The 5,608-nt window shown below is 46.0% G+C and overlaps 1 pseudogene; it reads left to right on the forward strand.

The window, feature by feature from the left end:
- The first annotated feature begins 4,128 nt into the window (after positions 1-4,128).
- Positions 4,129-4,241, forward strand: LOC116076618 (annotated as a pseudogene).
- Positions 4,242-5,608: the final 1,367 nt, after the last annotated feature.

The following is a 5,608-nucleotide window of genomic DNA, read 5'->3' on the forward strand; positions in this document are numbered from 1 at the left end:
GATGCTGGTTAGCTGGAGCTAAGAAATTAGCGGTGATTAAGAAGAGACCAGCATCACTGAGGTGACTTCTTCTGAGAAGTGTTTTCTGAGAGCACAAAGAGGCTGTGTTCCAGAGATATCCAAGGTTGTACCTTGTGCTGCAGCAGGACTTGGTAATGTGTAAGAGTTACCCAGGTGGTACTGGTTTTGAAGGCATGAATGGGTCGTGAACAGCAGCTGAGGCTCGGCACTGTGAGAGGCCATGGAAGGCCATTGGTGAAGGGGCAGCCTTGGTTTGCAATTGATGGCCCAGGACTGAAGAGGTCATGCAAAGGAATTGAGGCTTGGCACCATGAAGACAGTCTATGAGAGGCTATTGGTGAAGCCTAGTTACAGTGAAAGACAGAAGTGTTTTGGAAATGCCAGTACCATGCAATGACCACCAAGGACAACAGCAGCAGTGGAGTACAGGCATCTGGAGCCCAGAAGACAAGATGTGTGCTACAAAGGGCAGAGTTGGAGAAGTGACCCAAGCCCTTGGAGGAGCCCAGAAGATCGTTAGTTGGATCCCTGACATTGGTTTTGCTTTTGATTGTGACTGTGCCCTGATATTTTTCCCTCTTGAAGAAAGAATGTATTTTAGTGGAGCCCACAGTTAAGAGACTTTGAATTTTAAAAGATATTGGACATTTTAAATTGATTGAACTTTTCATATGTAAAGACTGTGGGACTTTAGATCTTGCGGATGAATAAGAAAGTAAGGGTTGAGGCTTAATAGTGATGTGTTTGTGTGTCAAGTTGACAAGGGGTCAATTGTACTGGCTGGTTTTGTGTGTCAACTTGATACAGGCTGGAGTTATCACAGAGAAGGGAGCTTCAGTTGGGGAAGTGCCTCCATGAGATCCAGCTGTGGGGCATTTTCTCCATTAGTGATCAAGGGGGTAGGGCCCCTTGTGGGTGGTGCCATCCCTGGGCTAGCAGTCTTGGGTTCTATAAGAGATCAGGCTGAGCAAGCCAGGGGAAGCAAGCCAATAAGGAACATCCCTCCATGTCCTCTGCATCAGCTCCTGCTTCCTGACCTGCTTGAGTTCTAGTCCTGACTTCCTCTGGTGATCAATAGCAATGTGGAAGTAAGCTGAATAAACCCTTTCCTCCCCAACTTGCTTCTTGGTCATGATGTTTGTGCAAGAATAGAAACCCTGACTAAGACAGTACCTGTCTGCCAGTACAGCATCCCCACTTGCTTCTTCACATCCTGACACTATGTTTTGGCCAAGGATATATAGGAGAAGGGTAGGGGTAGGGGCAGTTACAGGGTAGGGTATGAAAGTATCTGGACAATTTACGTGGCTATAGCTTGTGTTTTCTTTCCCTATGATCTTCTCTCAGGTAGGGAGCTGACTAACACTACATTAAGTATTAGTCAGACATTTGGGGATGCACTTTGCCTCAGGTTAGACGTTCTGGCTAAATGGGATTTTACTCCGTGTTGTTCAGCCACTTCCAATTAAACACTTTGGTCTTTCACACACACCTCAGAATGAAATCTGACTGTACATGTGTGGGCTGCTTTTGGTTTCTGGGTACAGTCTCACAAATCTTGCTTTTCAATGAGTAGTTCTGCTGGATTCCTTTAATGTCCCCAAAAACAGTGAGACTTACAAGTGACTTGGAGCTGGGTTCTCCATGTAACTTAGAATGAATAATTTTAAAGTAGAAAGAAGGCTGGGAACATCAGGCAATGTTAGAAGTGTCACTGGGCATTAAGGCACACAAATCTGCCACTCTGGATGCCCTGCATTTCAAAAGAAGATAGTGTATAAATTAGTAAGGGAGAACAGATTTACTGATGATTTGGCCAGAATTGGAGGGAGAAAAGTTATTATATTCTGTCTGCTCTCCTTTAAGTAGAAACACAATTGCATAGAACAGAAGAAACAAAATTAGGAAGTGCATGCGTGGTGATTTCTCTGTTGGGCAGGCCTCGGCGGTGGTGATTTCTCTGTTGGGCAGGCCTCGGCGGTGGTGATTTCTCTGTTGGGCAGGCCTCGGCGGTGGGTGTATAATTTGCCTCCCTCCCTTGATGTCAGAGCTTTAACTGTTCTACCTCTGTAGGGTCCCTTATTTTAGAGTCCCCATTTTATAAGCAGGTGTGAGACCCAGAGTTTATCTACAACAGTCTAAAACAAGAAAGGGAGTGAGGGAGAAAGGAGAGGAAGGGGTGGGAGGAGGGAGAACACCTTGAGCTACAGTGGAGGGAGAAAGGCAGGAGAACCCAAGATTTCAGTGTTTCAGACTCTCTTGAGAGCCCGACATGGCTGCAGGGTAGCTTCCTGCAAGGAGAGGTTAGCCAAGTTCTCTTGAGATTTGTATTCCCATCTTGGAAAATCCTCTACTACTTCTGTCTTTCTTTTACCTCTATTGGTGTGTGTGTGTGTGTGTGTGTGTGTGTGTGTGTGTGTGTGTGTGTGTGTAACCTAAATAAGTAGGCCTGGATGCCAGGTGGATGGATTTTATGTTGTTAGTTGGTAGTTATGTTGGGGACAGGAAAGACTGACCTGGGGAGTGGAGTTTTTAGTGTCATTGAATATAGACAATGGATTGTTTTAGGTAGGTGAGTTAAGCCTCATATTCGTTGCTGTTTCTTTAGCTTAGCTGTGGAGGTATCAACAGAGAAAATAGGGGAAATGAACAAGCCTCCTCAGAAGCAGAGAGAGGTGGAGCGCTCATCTGTGTAGGAACTTGACCCCTAGGTACACAGGACAAGTGAACAGCAGGACAGAATGTACAGTCAGGGAGATACAACAGGAGCTGGCAATGCTCACATCCCAGAAACTCTACCCTCTTCCTCCCGGGCCTTTGTACTCATATGGGGAAATTAGCATAAACCCTTCTGGAAAGGGAGCCAAGTAAAGGACTTAGGGAAACAGATGCCAGCCTGGGACCAGGCTTGTCAGGAAGCTGGCTTTTTGGCACCCAGCACTGTTCCTACCAGTCCTATGGGTTGACATTCTATGGACACCTGCCATTTGTGTTTTCCTACCACTTGCTCCTCCTATGGTAGAACACACCCATTTCCATTTGGGGAATTAACCACCACAGACTACATCATTGGCAGGACCCATATTTGAGTTGATCAGAAGAGAAGGAAAAGCCCAGAGACACAGTTTAGCACTAGAGTGCTTCCCTGGCATGCTGGGGAACCTAAGATTCAGGAGTGGGAATGAAACCAAAAGAAAGACTCTCCATTTTCTCTTCTTCCGGAATGTGATTGTGACTGTCAGGTACAGTTATTCATTGAAGAGAAGAACCTGGTCTAACTCATCCTGACCCTAGCATCCTCCTGACCAGAGCAGCCTGCTGACAGCCAATAACACCTAGTCCCTAAACAGCTGCAGATACCTGGGTCCTGTCCTCTTTAACCCCGAGGTAGGAGATTTCTCTTTAATTCTGAGAACAACCCTAAGCCTTCTAATAATTCCTTGATTGGTTGAATTGGCCTGCCTCAGCTTCCTTAGCTTGCAACAGAAGAACTTGAAGTCATCACTGGACAAAAGGAAAAGGGAGTCGAAGCCCCTGAGAGTTGGGAGACCTTGGATGCAGAAGGGTTGCTTAAAAGCGATCATCGCTTACTTCTTCCATCAATGAAATGATGGTGTTAAACAATTATTAGGTCTTATGCTTTATGACATTCTGGGATTTTATATGATGAGAAAACAATCGACTCTTAGTTATATCCATCGTAAAATAGAATTTACTGCATGCCTATTGTGCTTATTACTGGGGAAACAGAAGTGGACTTGGGGGTACAGATGTTATAATCTGGCTCGGGAGATGAATTATGAATAAATAAGCAAATCCAGGCCTTGAGTATAATCCTAGCTACTCTGGAGGCTAAGACAGGAGGATTGCAAGTTCAAGGGATGAGTTCAGGGCCAACCTTCATAATGCAAGATGCTGTCTCAAAATGAAAAGTTGAAGAAGAAAACAAAAAGCCCAGAGATCTAGTTTAGTGCTAGAGTGCTTCCATGTCACACTTGGGGCCCTAAGGGTCAGTCTGTAGCATGGCAGACACACATGCAAATGACATAGTAGTTAGGGACTCTGAGAGGGCCTTGTAAACATGAAACCAGTTCATCACATAGTCAGTCTGCCCCTACAAGTGTTGCAGGTGTGGTTGCTGTGTCACATGTGTCTCTGTACATGGCAAAAAGGAAAGAGGCTCAGGGTTCTGACCTAAAAACATCTGAATGACTAGTAGCCTACTTCCTGACAAAAAGCAAGCCTGAGACAACCACCAGTCCAGTGCCAGGGTCTCGGACAGGGAGCTAGCCTGAGATGACCACCAGTCTGGTGCCAGGGTCCAGGACAGGGAGCTAGCCTGAGACGACCACCAGTCCGGTGCCAGGGTCCCGGACAGGGAGCTAGCCTGAGACGACCACCAGTCCAGTGCCAGGGTCCAGGACAGGGAGCTAGCCTGAGATGACCACCAGTCTGGTGCCAGGGTCCCGGATAGGAAGCTAGCCTCAGATGACCACCAGTCCGGTGCCACACAGGTCTGGAGGAAAAAACAATGCCTGAGATGAGCCCTACCCAGAGCCATGATGCAGGAGGAATGCAGAGCACTCTTGAGCCTACTCCTAGGATGACCTCAGACACTCAGAAATCCCAGGTGCCACTAAGAGAAGCAAGTAAGTGGTAGAGAAATGGAAGCAAAAGAGAAACAGAAGGATGTGGGTGGGCACAATGAAGAGAGACAGACCTGGAGACTTGAGGGTAGTGAGGAACAATCTGATGTGAGTGGCTGGCGATGACACTGGTGTCCAAATCTGGGTCTGTGCCCCTGAAGCAGCAGCAGGGGTCTGTTACTACCAAAGGCCAGACAGATGTCCTAGTATTCACGATGAACGAAGGGACAAGAAGAGATCCATTTTACCCATAATAGAAGTTTAAAATCCTTACTAGACACACCTAGGTATTGAAAATATAACCCAATAAATTGCATATAAACATCTGGAATTCAGCCAGGAATGGTGGTGCATGCTTTTAATCCCAGCACTCAGGAGACAGAGGCAGGCAGATCTTTCTAAGTTCAAGGCCAGCTTGGTGGTCTACAGAGTGAATTCCAGGACAGCCAGAACTACACAGAGAAACCCAGTCTCGAAAAACCAGTTAATAATAATAATAATAATAATAATAATAATAATAATAATAATAATAATAGTAATAGAATAAATATCTGCAACTCAAGGAAGAGATCAAGGCTGTAAATAAAGATTTGAGAATCTTAAACACTCACAAGCCATTCAAAGCCACGTGAATCTGCGTGACTCTTTAACGGGAGGAATTTAAATAAAGAAGAGTTCCCAATTAAAGAGAAGCCAAGTGACAAAACTCCAACTAAGGACAGTTAGAAATGAGGAGTTAGAATGGGAGAGGTAAGGAGAAGGGAGATGGGAAGAAGGAGGAGGGAAGTGGGGGAGGGGAAGGAGAGGATGGGGAGATGTCAAAACAGGGTGTAGTAGGCTGGAGGACTAGAGTGGAGGGTGTCCCCGGAAGGAAGGAGTGGCTAAGTACACTACCATTCAGGGTTCCCAAGTGTCAGAGACTCACAGAAGCCACTGGTGAC

Source organism: Mastomys coucha, unplaced genomic scaffold, assembly GCF_008632895.1.
Source record: "Mastomys coucha isolate ucsf_1 unplaced genomic scaffold, UCSF_Mcou_1 pScaffold4, whole genome shotgun sequence".
Taxonomy (NCBI): Eukaryota; Metazoa; Chordata; class Mammalia; order Rodentia; family Muridae; genus Mastomys; species Mastomys coucha.